The 17,051-nt window shown below is 37.1% G+C and overlaps 1 pseudogene; it reads left to right on the forward strand.

Moving 5' to 3' along the window:
• The window catches only part of LOC139013487 (protein BANP-like), a 41,224-nt pseudogene extending 24,546 nt beyond the window's left edge, over positions 1–16,678 (forward strand).
• The last annotated feature ends 373 nt before the right edge of the window (positions 16,679–17,051 follow it).

Genomic DNA, 17,051 nt, shown 5'->3' on the forward strand with positions numbered 1-17,051 from the left:
GTGTCAGATTCCTCGAATCACCTTTCAACATCTTGTGGAGTCAATGCCAAGAAGAATCGCTGCAGTATTGAAGGCAAAAGGTGCCCAACTAAGTACTGATGGGGTGGTCATAATAATCTGGCCACTCAGTGTATATTTACAGATATATGTCTATAAGCAATATAGTCCCTAATGTTTACATAAGTAATATAGCAGTGTCCAATCATTTTGCAACATGCTTTTAACTATTGCATATCTTTTGTAATTAAATTTATTGGAATGACATTGGTTAATAAGATTATATATGTTTCAAATTTCAATTTTATGATACATCATCTGTATATTGCAACGTGGTTTTTATTTACTTAAAATTATATATTTGAAGTTTACTGATTTAGATAGATGGATCCATTCTACATGGATGAATATTGGGACTTTTCCAAATTTTTACTACTATAAACAATGTTGCTTGGAGATCTTTATGTAGTTCTTAAATGGGTGAACACAATTTCTCATGGGTGTGTTTTCCCTAGTTGTCGAATTCCTGGATCTCAGGGCCGTTACTTTCTGCTTCTAAAGCTCCTAAATGGGTGTGGTAAACAAAACGGCATGCACATTTTTTATTCATAATATACTATTTTCTATGTCATTGCCAGATTATTAATTAATTCTGTATAACTTACTAGTAAGAAGATAGTAAATTTTTCTGAGGCAAAGTGTAAAGCCATTTCTCTCTGTGGTTACAGTAGTGGTTATTTCTCCTGTAAATGTCCTTTAGTTTTGCCTCATTAATGAATAAAAAGCAGTGAGGTTTTTTTGAAGTGTAATGGAGCCAATCTCAGTCTAGCAAATGAGAATTTCTCTTTTTTAAATATGTTTTTATTGGTTTTAGAAAGAGTGAGGAAGGGAAATGGAGAGAGACAAATATGAATCAGCTGCCTCCTGCATGCCCTGCATTGAGGATTAAGCTCATTACTAGGGCATGTGCCCTGACCAGTATGGAACCAGGGACCCACTGCTTGTTAGAACTGCAAAGTTCCTCATGCCTCCTCCTGGCAGGTGACTCTACCAAATAACTAACAGTTGCTTCGCTCCCCTCATCTTACATGGGTAAGGGATTAAAAAACACATGCAAAGAGGAGGAGATAGTTTCTCTAAGGTTAGTATTCTCCCCGATGAGAAACTGTTTAGGCTGCCATCTGGACAGGTCAGAAAGGTAGACATATGAGAGCTAGAGCTCAGATGTATTTAACACCTCCAACAACTAGTGCTTTAAGCTATAAAATTTAAAAGTATAAAGAAATGATTTGAAGATTATATGTATTTGAATATTCAATTCTTCAAAACATAATGAATACATGATCAATTAAAAGTATCACTGTTATCCAATTCTTTTTGCATGACTTTTCTCTATCAACACGTAGTAGCATGCTGATAAAAATTACCAGAGCAGTGTCCACCACAGGCAGTTATTTATTTAACATTCCATTGACACATACAGCTTATGTCTGTATTTTAAAAAAATAAATAAATAGTAATTTTGATGATTAATTTTCTGTTTCAAATTGGCTATGCCAAGGTGCCAGTATTGGGTTAAACACATTCTTGATGTTGTCATGAAGGTACTTTTTGATCTGATTAACATGTAAGTCAGTAGGTTTTAAGCAAAACAAATTACCTTCCAAATTGTGGGTGGGCCTTATCTAATCAGTTAAAGGACTTAAAAGCGAAGTCTGGGCAAGAAGCAAATTGGCCACAAGGCTGCAACATAGAAATCCTGCCGAAGTTTCTAGCCTGAAGATTTCAGACTTAAGCCTGCAACATGAACTCTTCCCTGAATGCCCTGACTGTTGGCCTGCTCCTTCTACAGATTTTGGTCTTGCCAACCCCTCAACACCCAAGACAACGCCTTTAAGCCTCTCTCTTTCTCTCTCTTCCTAGTTTCTATTTTACTTCTGAGTTTCCCTACTTTTTCTTTATTTTGTGCATGCTTTTCTTTATACTTCAAGAGTATATATATATATATATATATATATATATATATATATATATATATAAAAGCCTAAGCGACTGACCGATCAGCCAACTGGCTGACCAGCCAACTGGCTGACCAGCTGGTAGCTAGGACATGAAATTACCACCAGGGGGCAGACACCAGGCATAGAAACATGGAGCAGACTGATGAATCTCAGAGGGAAGAGAGCAGGGGAGAGGGCGGGAAGAGATTAACCAAAGGTCTTGTATGCATACTAGAGGCCTGGTGCATGAATTTGTACACCAGTGGGGTCCCTTGGCCTGGCCTGCGGGGATCAGGCAGAATTTGGCTCTCCGACATCCCCCGAGGGGTCCTGGATTGTGAGAGGATGCAGGCCAGGTCAAGGTACCCCACCGGTACACAAATCAGTGCACCAGACCTCTAGTCTGTTATAAAAACCTGTGTCTACTAATTCCAACACCCAAGTCATCTTGTGTGTTTTCTCCTTTGATTGGTTGTTTCCTTGATTAGGAATCATCTATTCCAAAATCATCTAGTGTTCATATGACTGGTGATGTTGGATAGTGGGATTTATTTTACATGTCAACTTGACTGGCTAAGGGATGCCCAGGTAGCTGGTGAAACATTATTTCTGAGTGTGTCCCTGAGGGTGTTTACAGAACATATTAGTAGTTGAGTCAATAGACTGAGTAAATAAGGTAGGTGGGTATCATCTAATCAGTTGAGGGCCTGAATAGAAGAATAAGGTGGAGAAGGAGCGAATTCTTTCTCCCTCTTCTTGATCTTGGACATCCATCTTCTCCTGCCCTCAGACATCAGAACTCCTAGTTCTCAGGACACTGGACTTAGGGATTACAACCAGAAGACCCCCTGGTTCCCAAGCCTTCAATCTCAGACTACCATTGGCTCCACTGGTTCTCAGGCCTTTGGACTCAGACTGAATTATACTCCTAGCTTTCCTAGTTCTCCAGCTTACACATGGCATGTTGTAGAACTTCTCAAGTCTCCATAATAACATGAGCCAATTCCCATAATAAATCTTCTCTTAAATATCTACATATATCCTACAGGTCTGTTTCTCTGAGGAACTCCGACACAGATTGTACTATTGACATTGTAAATGGTACATTATAGAGATTGGATAATGTTATTTTTTTTAAAGGAAATGCTTTTAAAGTATTTAAAAATATTAGCCTACAGTTACTCATGAAATTTTCATTCACTTTATTAACATTTTCATTAACTTCAACTTTTACATTTTTGATATTTTGATTATCTTAGATTTATTGCATTGATTTTTATTCTTAAAAATATGCATTAAAATATTATTTGTTGTGATTGCTGGAGTCATTAACACCCCCGGTACATTTTGCATCTAACAAAAGTATTTTTTTTTTTTTTTTTGCCTCTGGACAGTAGCATCCCTTCTCAGAGAGGAGGAGGTGCCTGTTCCTGCCTGGTCTTTTGCTGTGTGCTAGAAGGCCAAACATGAATGCTCTGCTAGGTTAGTCCTGTTGATGCTAAATTACTTCAATACCATGACACCCAAAATGGAATGTTCCAAACATGGGTTGAATCTCTCTCCAGATTAATATTTCTGCAGCTGCCACACCCGCTGCTTCTATTATAGGCACACGCACACATAAATTCGTAAAGATGTTATCAGTTTTCCACACAGAGAAACAGCTAGTTCATCATGGTACCAAAGTTATTTAAGTTCTCTCCTTGACAGTGGACATACTCAGTACCCTTCTGAACCTCACAGAAAACAACTAATCCCTCCATTCAAATTTATTTCTCCAATTAACAATTTTTTTAAGTGGAAAATAATAGCCCTGGACAGAGTAGCTTAGTTGATTGCGTGCCATCCCATGCACCTGGAGGTTGTTTGTTCAATCCCTGTCAAGGGCACTTGCTGCTAGATCCCCGCTAGGGGGCATACAGGAGGCAGCTGATCCATGTGCTCTCACATTCACATATCTCTCTGTCTCTCCCTCTCTCTCTCCCCTTTCTCTCTAAAAATCAATAAACTATTCTTTTTAACAAAAAAAGGAAAATAGTATTTTTAATTGCTATTAAAAAAATTCTACTCCAAACAAATAGATTTTCATGTTTCCAATGTTCTCAACAAATAAACCCTAAGGTTATTTATAGTTATCAGTTTTAAAATTTAATCTTATAGACAATGTCCAAATGTTCACTTTTTAAATATTAGTTGAAATTCTATGGCATTTCCTACTTTTCCCACCATGTTCCTACTTTTTCCCACCACTATAATTTTCACTATATAAAATTTTATACAGAGAGAATTAGCAGTCAAATTGGTTATGAAAAAGTATGCTTGTCTACTTACAAATTAACATATACATTAATTATTTTGCTAATTTATTCATTGATCAATCTATTATTTATGCACTCATATACTAGTCTTTGCATCTATTTCATTTTTTTTAAATTATTTCTTCCCTGTTACTGGGACATTGCAAATTTGGCCGCTAGTGGACTGCCAAAAGAAATCATTTCCCATCTATTCCTTATATTTGTTACTTAGGAAGAATGACACCTTGGACTTTTAATCCCTTGGATTAAACTTGGAAATTATAGAATCATATTTTATATTTTTATAGAAAATTAAATAAAATGATGACCTAAGTGATTATATAAGATATACAGTGAGTACTAGTACAAGTTTATTTTCTTCTGACTCTATAGAGCATAGAACTTTATTTTATTTGGAATTTTCCCGTGTTGTTCATTGACTTCCTGTGATTCTTCCTCTGTCATTACTTGTACTATCCTGAGAGTATTTAGATTAATAAATCTATCTTTGAAACCAGTGGGTAAGGTGTTATATGCCATAGACTAATTTTTGACCTTCATAATGTAGCTAGGTTAATTACTAGTTAATGAAAACCATTTATTTTGCTTACTATAAGGTACTCAGCCAGAATTTTCCACCTAATTAATAGTGACATGTTTTATGAACATCTGGAGTTTTGCAGCAATTCATCGCAATTTCAGACTCATAATCCACAATATATATGAATATGTCTTTGCCAACCATGATAACAATTTGTGGTAAAGAATATGTTATTAATAAATAGTGCATGATAATTACTCAAAGTGATTTCAGTTTTTTCATAGGTAGTAAAAATAATTCTTTGTTTCAAGAGTAGATAAGATAGTCCTCATTTAAAAAATTAAACCATGTTCTGGCCCTCAATAGTACTCCTCTCACATTTAAAAAATTAATATTTAATTACTGTTCTAATTATTTTCCAAATGAACATATAAAACATGCATTAAATGGAAAAAACGATCTAGTCCACTTTGAGAAAATTACATAGTCAGTAAATATCTGTCTGGTTATGATTGTTAAAGGAATTAAACCAAAGGAGTTTACACGGAAAATAATTTTAAACTATATTTAAGGATAAATTCTTTGATGAGTTTTAATATTGTAGGTCAAGGAGTACTCATCCTTTAAATCAGACTGCACTAGGGAAGTCAGTTAAAATATCAGTTATCTTTGGAAACATTTCAACCTTTAATCACAGGAAAGCCCAGCTTTGTAAACCCACTTTCTTAAAAGTTCACAAATCAGAGAATCAGAAGAACTAATAAGTAAAATATTTTAAATGTTCTAAAACCCCTAACAATCAGTAACCTTTACTAGAGGTTTTCTATTTATATTAATTTCTACTTTCATAATCCCAGGTCAGCTAATTTTTGATAAGCATGAATAAAGAGGAAAAATATCAGGAATTCTAATAAATACATCATATTTTTGAAATAACAGAAATTTTAATAGTCTTACTCGCCCTCCCTTATAAATTATTAAAATATCTTGAGAAAGCCAATGCTCAATACTCCAAACCACCTCTCCCATATTTATTAATCAACTTGGAGATAGGAAAACCAGATTACCTCAAGTATAAGGCTTAAGGTATTAAAAAGAACAGGCCCTGGTGAGGGGACAAGGCAATGATTGTAGGAGATCAATTTAACAAGAATTGAGAAATCAAACTTGATCTCTAATGTTTTGCTTAAACCTGGCTGTGGTTTTGTCTTGTAAATGTGTTGTAGTAATGGTGCCTTTCACCTGCTCTGCAGGTCAGAGAACAAAATCACTACAGTTTCCCTTCCTTGCCTGCTCTCATTTTCACATACTTCAGATGACATGAGTTACAGGTACTTCATGAGATGAGAAAAATTCTTACAGAAAACACTGATAAAACCGGAAACTCTTGTCAAGGATAAAATGGAGGTGGAGCCGTGAAGAAGGAAGAAGCAAACAAGTTACCATTTTGTTATTGTAACCTACACATTTCGGTGAACCCCTAGCTGGACCTTCTCACTTGCTTCAGGATAAAACTAAGTGATGTAGGATTGAAGTAAGATTGCTCATACTATAGCTAAAAGTGACACTTCATCCTATGGAAGCAGCTTACATGAACTGTACTCTCCATAGACACATTCATTGTCATGTATCTGTGGTGTAAGGCCTAAAGTGTAGGTTCAATATTATGTGTTGTCATCCTTGCCCCCGCACATGCACAGCCTCCCCCATTATCACCAGCACTCACCAGAGTGGTACACTGGTCACACTAATGGACCTAAAATGAATGACACATCATTGTCCATCAAAGTCCATAGTTTAGCTTGTTTCACTCTTGAAGTTGTACACTCTATGGGTGGGGTTAATTTTTATATATTTTTTGAATTATACAAGAATGATTATAAATAGGGACAAAGTAATGACTATTCATCAACTATAAATTTTATACATTTTAATTTGCTAGATATTATTTGCTAAAACAGTCACTTTTGAATGACAAAGAGAGATTTATTGCTGAAAAGTCTCCTGTTTGTAATCATATTTGTCTTAACATGGTAGTTCCTAATCTTAGCTACATGTGAATAACATGGGGATTTTTTTTTAATTTTTTTTATTGATTTCAGATAGAGGAAGGGAATGGGAGAGATAGAAACATCAATGATGAGAATCATCGATTGGTTGCCTCCTGCACGACTGCCACTGGGGATTGAGCCAGCAACCGGGGCTTGTGCCCTGACTGGAATAGAAATGTGACCTCCTGGTTCATGGGGTGATGCTCAACCACTGAGCAACACTGGCCAGGCACCATGGGGGAATTTTAAACAAAGATTGACTTATCAATTGAGAGCAATTAAATCAGTATCTCCAGAAGTGTGGCTGAGAAATAAGGTATATATTAAAACTTCCCAGGTTATTTTAAAGTATATATACAATTAAGAACACCTTTACTGGTCATCCTATGTTAAATAGGAATGTATCACATTCATACTGAATCAGACTGCAATAGTTAATCAAGGTCAACTTCAAATTTCCCACACCACAGTTTTGGGTAGTCCCTGGATGCCTAAAAATAAATATTCCCAACATTTTTGTCTTAGTCATTTAAAGTTTTGTTTTTCTTATCAGCTCCCTAAATTATTTGCTTTTATTTTTAACGTATGGTATGAGGCAGTATTCTAAATTTATCATTTTCCAATTGCCCCCACCTTTCCCTAATGATTTGGAATGCCTTCTCATTCTGGAACCTGTTTTCTGTTTCATAATGTCCTATTTTTCCAGTCTCACAGAGGCACTGCATTTTGGGGGGTGCCTGGATAATTATAGTATGCTTGGATGAGCTAAGGCAACAGTTCTGCACTGGAAGAGAAATGGTGAGCCAAGAAGATGTTTGGAAAACAAGTAACTTCCTTGGGTTTTAGAGATGACAAAAAAAGAAAACACTCAGCAGGTTTAAGGAAGCCATTAAAATGATACAGTTCTGGCTCATACAGAAAGATTTACTAATTTAATGTAAAGTGCCTTGAAAGTATAATTTAAAAGATTTACTTGGGAGCCATTACATTTCTAAGACAGCCAAATTTAAATTTTTATCCTTAGGTGATTGCGAAAACAAGAATATCATTCATTAGTCCAACGCATTTTCAGCAATGATTCCAAACAAACCAACAAATAAACACACATACACCTACTTCTACCTGGTCAGAGTTGTTTTATGGTATTATTACTTGCAATTCCTTCCTATCTCTACTAGTGAACTAATTAGCATTCTCAGGTAGATATTAATCAAATCTTGATTTGGTGCAGGCAATCAGCACAAAAACAACAGGAGACAAATATCTGCATGTAAAACATCTGCTTTGTTAGCACCAGGATCCCAGCTGTGTTCACTTAGTGATGACAATATAGGCTCTTTCAGGGTGCTTTATGTATTGAGGTCCATGCCTTGGCAATTGAATTTACATTTACATATTTGTTGAAAGAGTCTTTAAAAATATTAGGCATAGATAGCTAACAAGATTTCACAACATTTAAATTAAAATTACATTAAAAGTGATGCCAATCATTAGGCTAAATTTGTATTTCATCACAGTAGAATAATGAGTAAAAGGCTGGATCATAGAAGCAACAAATAATATACCTGGCCAGAATGTATTTATAATCAAACAAAATTCTATAAAGGGTACTGCTTGCCTGTTCTTCTTCATGCTAGACCTAAGGAACTTGGCCATTGTATTAAATTAATTCAACCTCTACCTTCATGCCCATTTTTTAAATTAGAGATAGGATTTATTTAACCCATCACTGCATCATGATTACAATAGAATGATTTTCCAATAATTGAAGCCAAATTTTAGAAAGAGTTCTATCTACAATTTAATTCATAGTACATTAAGTCTAAATACAAATACATATTATCCTACATAATAAAAGGGTAATATGCAAATTGATCCTAAGGGCAGAACAACCGGTCGCTATGACATGCACTGACCACCAGGGGGCAGATGCTCAATGCAGGAGCTACCCCCTGGTGGTCACTGCACTCCCACAGGGGGAGCTCCGCTCAGCCATAAGCTGGGCTGACGGCTGCGAGCACAGCAGCAGTGGCAGGAGCCTCTCCTGCCTCCGTGGCAGTGCTAAGGGTGTCGACTGCAGCTTAGTTCCACTCCCTGTGGGGCCTAAACCATCAGTGGGATATCCCCTAAGGCAGTGATGGCGAACCTTTTGAGCTTGGCATGTCAGCATTTTGAAAAACCCTAACTTAACTCTGGTGCCGTGTCACATATAGAAATTTTTTGATATTTGCAACCATAGTAAAACAAAGATTTATAGTTTTGATATTTATTTTACATATTTAAATGCCATTTAACAAAGAAAAATCAACCAAAAAATGAGTTCGCGTGTCACCTCTGACACTCGTGTCATAGGTTCACCATCACTGCCCTAAGGGCTCCCCAGCTGCCAGAGGGATGTCTGACTGACAGCTTAGGCCTGATAACCTGGGAACCAGGCCTAAGCCAGCAGGTGTACATCCCCCAAGGGATTCTGAACTGTGTGGGCTGAGGGACCCCCCCCCCCCGACCAAGTGCATGAATTATCATGCACTGGGCCTCTAATTAATACTATAACAGAATAATTCAGATTAACATTTTCAATTAATCATCCCTACAGAGTTTTTTTTTTAACTTTATTGTTCAAAGTATTACAAATGTCCCCATTTATTCCCCATTGACTCCCTCCACCCCATTCCCGCCCCCTTCCCAGGCCTTCCCTGCACTATTGCTTTTAATATTATTTATTATGATCAAGACAATAATTATTTTATGGTCCTAGCTCAACTGTTTAATTTTTCCTGGTCTCCTAGCACCTCATATATTTTGCACTATTATATTTATTCTTGCTTCATGTCTTTAATTAGTCACATAATCTATAATAATAAAAGCATAATATGCTAATTAGACTGACATCCTTCTGGACGAAGCCTGGGCTGTGAGGGAAGCCTGGGTTTTGGGTGCCAGAAGGAAGCCCAGGTCCCAGGTGCCAGAGGGAAGCCAGTGCCGGCAGCTGGGGAAAGGAAGACCTACTCTTGCATGAATTTCATGCATTGGGCCTCTAGTATTTTTATATTTGGTAATATTTATTCAAAGTGTAATCATTAATACTGTATCTTTTTTTTCTACTGAAGTCTTTCCTTTTCTCCAAAGTATTATGCTTAATGTCCACTCTTGGTTTTAAAATAGAAATAGGATTTTTAAATTTTTTTTACAGAACATGTCTGTGGCCTCTGTTGCATTTCTCTCTATTGCTTGGTGCTGCTTTCTCTTGCACTTAATGATGGGAAGAGTTTCTGAAATTTGTTTTCTTCTCAGAATGTTATTTCCTCACTAAATTGACAACTAAATTAAAATCAGGTATTTTGTATGGCACAGTCCCGCATTTCTGCCTCCATGCGGCCATGCCTTCATTCCAGCCAGAGGCCACTAGAAGCCACACCCTATCCCAGTGATGGCGAACCTATGACACGTGTGTCAGAGGTGACACGAAAACTCATTTTTTTGGTTGATTTTTCTTTGTTAAATGGCATTTAAATATATAAAATAAATATCAAAAATATAAGTCTTTGTTTTACTATGGTTGTAAATATCAAAAAAATTTCTATATGTGACACGGCAGCAGAGTTAAGTTAGGGTTTTTCAAAATGCTGACACGCCGAGCTCAAAAGGTTCGCCATCACTGCCCTATCCCATACCTGAAGACTCAGCAATAAAGAAACAGCAAACACCCAGCCCCAGCACACTTATCCGGTAGCAATCAACATTCTTCTGGCAGCAGAATTTCTAGAACACTATTATCTACTTACTTTGGCAACATATCACAGAGATTAAAGAAAGGTCTTAATTGTGGATAAACCATAAATTTTAATTATGGGATTAGATTGTATATTCCATTCCTGCTTGACATCTTGAACATGAGCATTATATCTACAGAGTTAAAGAAAAAGAACAAATTTTTTCCCATGGAATCACTGACAAATACTTATAAAAACTTTAAAAAAAGATAATATAAAATTAATGTTTTTATCAGTATTTATCCTGGATTTCACTTTAGTACCCACCAAATATTCTATATATTCATTCTATCTCTAATTGTTCAGACACACTCAACTTCTTTGGCATAGATATAGATATAGATATAGATATAGATATAGATATATAGATATAGATATATAGATATAGATATATAGATAGATATAGGTGATATAGATCTATATCTATATATATATACCAAAGAAGTTTATATATACTTTTCCTTTGTGCTTATGTTAACACCAGAGAGGAGAGTTCCTATATTCAATTTTCTGACTATGTCTTTGCCTGAGGAATTCCAGGAAGAGTTTCATAATGGTCTCCTCTGAATTAGGTCACAGTAAATCTCTCCAAGGTCTAGAATTAAAGTCATTAAGCTCAGCCCATGCAGAAAAGATTATCTGTGGGGGAAAATATTTATGCTTATTCTTGAATTTGTGTTATCTATAAGAATATGTCCATTTGTTTATTCTTTTCCTTATATTTATAATTACAGATGCTCTGATGTTACATTTGAAGATGTTAGTTGACACTCTTAAATTAATTTAAGAAGCACACCTGTCATTTTATTTTTAATCATTTTCTCCAGAAGCTCTGTGTGTGGCTAAATCTGATGGTGGTAATATTGGTGTGTGAAAAAGGTTAAAAAGAGTCCTCCAAAGTAAATTGCTGTTCTTAAAATAAGGTTATCTTACTTCCACGTGCCATTCATTTTTCAAAGAGGCTGCAAAGATTTTCTTTTGATTTTAATAAACAAGTAGACTCCATTGAAATAGCTCAAACAACTCAAAGAAATTGTTCTATAGCAACTTCATATATTTTATTGATTTTGTACAAACAGCAATTTGAGGGACTGCTATATTTAATAATGTGTTAGAGAAGCTACAATGTTTAGTTTGCACCTTCAACTGTATATTAATATCCGCTGATAAAAAAGATAATTTTTACTAAGAGATAACATAGCTATATGAAAGTGAGAATTAATGCTGGAACTCTCATATGCAAACATGTTGATATAAAAGCAAATATCCAATACATAATAGAAAGGAGAAAAATCAAGATTCAGAACCTCAAATGCAAAAAAAGCGTTTAGAAGGTTATAGACATTCGAGAGTTTAGCACTAAATGTATTTTACTGAATAAAAATAGAGAGAAAATACTTGGTTTTTACGCCCTAAATCATAATCTTTCTGTGAATTAGAAAGTCAATGTATACTTCTCTTATTTATAGATATCAACAGTGATGAGGTACTTATTTATGATTCTCAAATGCTACCAAAACCTGCAGGTCAATCCCGTGAGCTATGTTTTCTTGGCTTCCTGGGGCTTTAGTGCCAAAAAGGTCTGACAGTCCAGCTAAGAAGCATGACCAGGGGAAGATCACTGATCAAAATGCATTGAATAATAAATATTTCCAAGGGGATGAGAAAGGAAGTGTTTGCAAGAAACTTCTAATCCAATAGAAAACAATCAGCAGATACCATTGGACACACAAAACTGTAAATGAATGTTAAGTAATGAATAAGAAGCACTATGGTAGGGGAGAATGAGACATCCTATGAGCTGGAAGTCATAGGTGGCTAACAGAGGAAGTCCAGTGTAGAATGACCTGAATGAGGAAATAATTAGTAAAGAAACATAGGAGATGCCTATGGAACCACGTTGAGAGGAACCCCAAAGGGGCATAATACGCAAGTGTCCTAAAATAGCAAACAGCACAATTTGGCTAGAATAGATGACTTTTAAAGAGGAATAATAGAACATGAAGTTGAAGTGGGCAACCTGAACATTCCAAAGAAAGCATGGAGTGTTAAACTACCAGGTTAAAAAGTTTTTTGCTTTTTGTTTTTTGAGGATGCTTGAAGAATATTTCAAGTGAAAGTATTCTCCTAGCAGTAGAGTATAAAATGGGTTGAAATGAGGGGAAAAAAGAATAAAAGAGACCTGTTCAGAAATAGTTATATAAGAGATTTGAAAGATGCATAGTTATATAGTTTTCAAATATTTTCCTTTGAATGTACAACTACATACTTTATATGGAAGGAAACAAGAAAAATAAAGGAAAGCTATTATATTGGATGTATTCTTAGAATATATTAAAAAAGAGTATTAGAAAAATCAATGTCATTTATTTATACATAGCAAATTTCAAACCTGTATTTTTGAAATACAAAATTAATAAGCCACATAAATTTGAATAGCCTGAACAGCTTCATGCTTTCTATAATTACCTTATTCCAGTTAAGATATTGGGAAATCAGAAAATTTCTCAGTAATTTAAGGACTAAAAGTATGCTTCAATTAACTGTAGTATTATAATTCTTCAATTTAAGAGAATATGTATAATCTAAACTGGATATAAAACCATCATTAGCCTAAGCCGGTTTGGCTCAGTGGATAGAGCGTCGGCCTGTGGACTGAAGGGTCCTGGGTTCGATTCCGGTCAAGGGCATGTACCTAGGTTGCGGGCACATCCCCAGTGGGAGATGTGCAGGAGGCAGCTGATCGATGTTTCTCTCTCATCGATGTTTCTGACTCTCTATCTCTCTCCCTTCCTCTCTGTAAAAAAATCAATAAAAAATATATATTTAAAAAATAAAAAAATAAAAATAAATAAAACCATCATTATTAAATAAGAATATTTTACTTTCAGTTTCAATTAATTTGCCTATTTGTTCATTTTGAAGGGAGGAAGCTTTGACAAATATTAATAAGATGCTTGTTTCTGAAAACTTAGTAATCTGTGAAGTTTGAGAATGGAAATCAATAAAAAAATAATAGATTCCAGCAGCACCAACCTTCATTAAATCTGAAGCTAGATCATGTTTGTTTTAATATACCTTCCAAAATTAAAAATACTTTCTTGGCAAGTTCTAATTTCAGAATTATGCTAAGTTATTCTTAATCATTCAAAAAGCTTAAAACAAATATTGTCTATTAACTTCTTATATAAATGACTAAAATACACAAGGGGACATTTTTGTCATATCTGGCACAAATGCAGTAGTGACTAAGTGATTGGCATAGGTCAGATAAAATATAATTTATTTTAATAATTATTTTTAGCCTGTGGAAAATTTCTTCAATAACTTGCGACTATTGGGAACATGTAAGTATACTACCTAGACTAAAATAAGCTGACACAATCAAAAGACCATATGCCTTTGCATTCACATAGTTAAAACTTTACAAAGCCAGCTGGCTTTATTTCATAATCTAATTACATACAAAAATTTTCAGCTAAGTATTACAATGCTTGCCAAAGATTACTTTAAATATCTTCATTCTCCTTAAGCTCCCAGTTATTGAATTTGCATGTTTTAAAACTCCTATCCTTACATTTACTTCTGTTTTCTAATATCAATATTTTAATAAAATACCATTTACTTCACCTAATATTATTCTGCCTAATAAATTAGTGTAGATGTTATGTAAATGATAAAGCAAAATAATCGAGTGTAGGCTACATATACATATAAAGTAAAGAGAGGAAGTTCCATATTTCAATAATTTAAAGATATAATATTGTCAACAACAAAACTCTGATTTGACAATGAGGGTGGCATATATTAATGGCATGCATATAACAGAATTTTTATCCTATTAATGATTATTCTCTCGTCAGTACTGAATTTTGGATGAAAGAAGGTGTTCTGGGTATACCTCTGTTATCTAATCCTTTCTTTTTAGTTATAATTCCCTCAATAAGATATTATGAGCCAGTCCTTAAAATTTGTAAAAATCCACACTTCCTGCTCATATACTATGATTTTATGAGTTTCTTTACAAATTACCTTTGTTCAGGGAAGACAAATGTATTGATTAAGAGGAAAATGGATGATTTTGTTTATTTTATTCTCTTAAATATTTGAATACATTTTCATTTTTTCACAAAATTATATTTTAAAAGAACCCTGGAACCTTAATATCTTCACACTCACCATAGGAAGAAAGTTGCATTTATATACTAAAGTTATGTATAATTCATTTATGCTAGAGAAAAGCATAATAAACAGCATTTAGAAAATAAGTAGAAAGTATTTTAATGGGTACATGAAAATGTTTACTTTATTAAAAAGTTATTTTAGGGCATCATCACATCATCCCGACAAACACCACAAGAATTCCGCAGCCCACACGGTTCTCTGGAGCAGTTGCTGAGGATGAAGGTGGAAGAAACTCCCAGTGTTCAGCACAGGCACCAGGTTCAGAGAATATTACTGAATATAACTGAGGAGATAGAATTTTAGTCCTGCGTGAGTTTGATTCTTGCTTGTTGACTGGCCCCTCTCCTCTCCTTCTGGATGACGTCAGAATAGGATCTGGCGGAGGGACGTGGTGCAGATTGCAGTAGAAGACCCGAGTCCCCATCACCCAGTTGTACTGGATAATCATGTAGTGACAGACGAAGATCAACCAGCTTTGAAACGCCAAGGATTAGAGATCAATTGCCAGGACCCCCCTGTAAAGTCATTCCTGTATTCCATTAACCAGACAATATGCTTGTGATTGGAGAGCACTGAAGCCAAGCTGCAAGCTCTCGAGGCTACTGGTAAATCATTAGAAGAAAAGCTGGATCTGGTCACAAACAAGCAGCACAGTCCCATCCAAGTCCCCATGGTGGCGGGCTCCCCCTCTCGGGGCGACACAGAGGTGCGACAAAGTGCAGAACACCATTGGGGTGAAGGTACCCGGGCAGGAAGACAGCCACGATGAGGATGGGGAGAGCGGGTCCGAGGCCAGTGACTCCGTTTCCACCTGGGGACAGTCGGGAAGTCAGAACATCGGAAACATCACCCTCATCACCCGGGACTCAGAAGAGGACTACCCCGATGGCACCTGGCTGAGGGATAAGAACAACCCCTAGATGTGGGTGCGCTGCGCCATCACCCCCTCCGACAGGCAGCACAGCAGCACCAACTACCGCAAGGCTGAGAAGAGGCTGCTGACGCTGCTGGACTACCTCTTCCAGCAGGAGGTGCAGGCGGCCTCCAACCTCTGGGGCCAGGGGAAGCATGGCAAGAAGCAGCTCGACCCCTTCACCATCTGTGGGATTCGGTGTCACCTTTTATATAAATTTGGAATCACGGAATCTGACTGGTACTGAATCAAACAGAGCATCGACTCCAAATGCTGGACAGCCTGGCGGCGGAAACAGCGAGGCCAGAGCCTGGCGGTCAAGAGCTTCTCCCGGAGAAGGCTGTCCTCCTCCTCCTCCTCCTCCTTCTCCTCTTCCTCCTCCTCCTTCTCCTCTTCCTCCTCCTCCTTCTCCTCTTCCTCCTCCTCCTTCTCCTCCTCCTCCTCCTCCTCCTCCTCCTCCTCCTCCTCCTCCTCCTCCTCCAGTGCATCAGAGAGCCTGTGAGCACGCTGCCACCCGCAGGCCCTGCACTATGCCCTGGCCAACGCCCAGCAGGTCCAGATCCACCAGATTGGAGAGGATGGACAGGTCCAAGTAATCCCACAGGTTCACCTCCACATCGTTCATGTGCCTCAAGGGGAGCAGGTGCAGATCACGCGGGACAGCGAGGGCAATCTACAGATACACCACGTGGGACAGGATGGGCAGGTGCTTCAGGGGGCCCAGCTGCTAGCCGTGGCCTCCTCACACCCCACTGCCACAGGCATGGATGGTCATCTCTCCAGGGCAGTGACATCCAGGTCCAGTACGTCCAGGTGGCGCCAGTGACTGACCACACCGCTACAGCTCAGACGGCTGAGACCCTACAGCCCAACCTGCAGCCCGAAATGCAGCTTGAGCACGGAGCCATCCAGATCCAGTGATGCAGGACAGGCTGCCCGACCATGACAGGACCCAGGGTGGAGCCATCGTAGCTCTCAGCGACGGCTCCAGCCAACCACCCAGTTCTACACGCGCCTGGCCCTATGGCTTCGAATGGAGGTGACTGCACGGGTTCTGTGAAAGTGCATCTGAAGCCTCATCCACAGGTGAAAGTGTCCCAGTAAATAACAGATGACATCAACAGCCGCCAACCTGCCAGAAGACCCCTTCGTTTGAGTCCTACTGTTGGTATCTAGAGAAAGAGTGGAAAGCAGTGTTTGCATTAAGTTCACTCAGAAAATCAAGAACTACAATATTTTTCTCTGTTTAAACAGCTTTTTAAATTTGCAATGGTGTTTATAATAAAAAAGAAAA

The sequence above is a fragment of the Myotis yumanensis genome, unplaced genomic scaffold, assembly GCF_028538775.1.
Source record: "Myotis yumanensis isolate MYYU_CA2020_CCGP unplaced genomic scaffold, mMyoYum1.0.hap1 SCAF_7, whole genome shotgun sequence".
Classification (NCBI taxonomy): Eukaryota; Metazoa; Chordata; class Mammalia; order Chiroptera; family Vespertilionidae; genus Myotis; species Myotis yumanensis.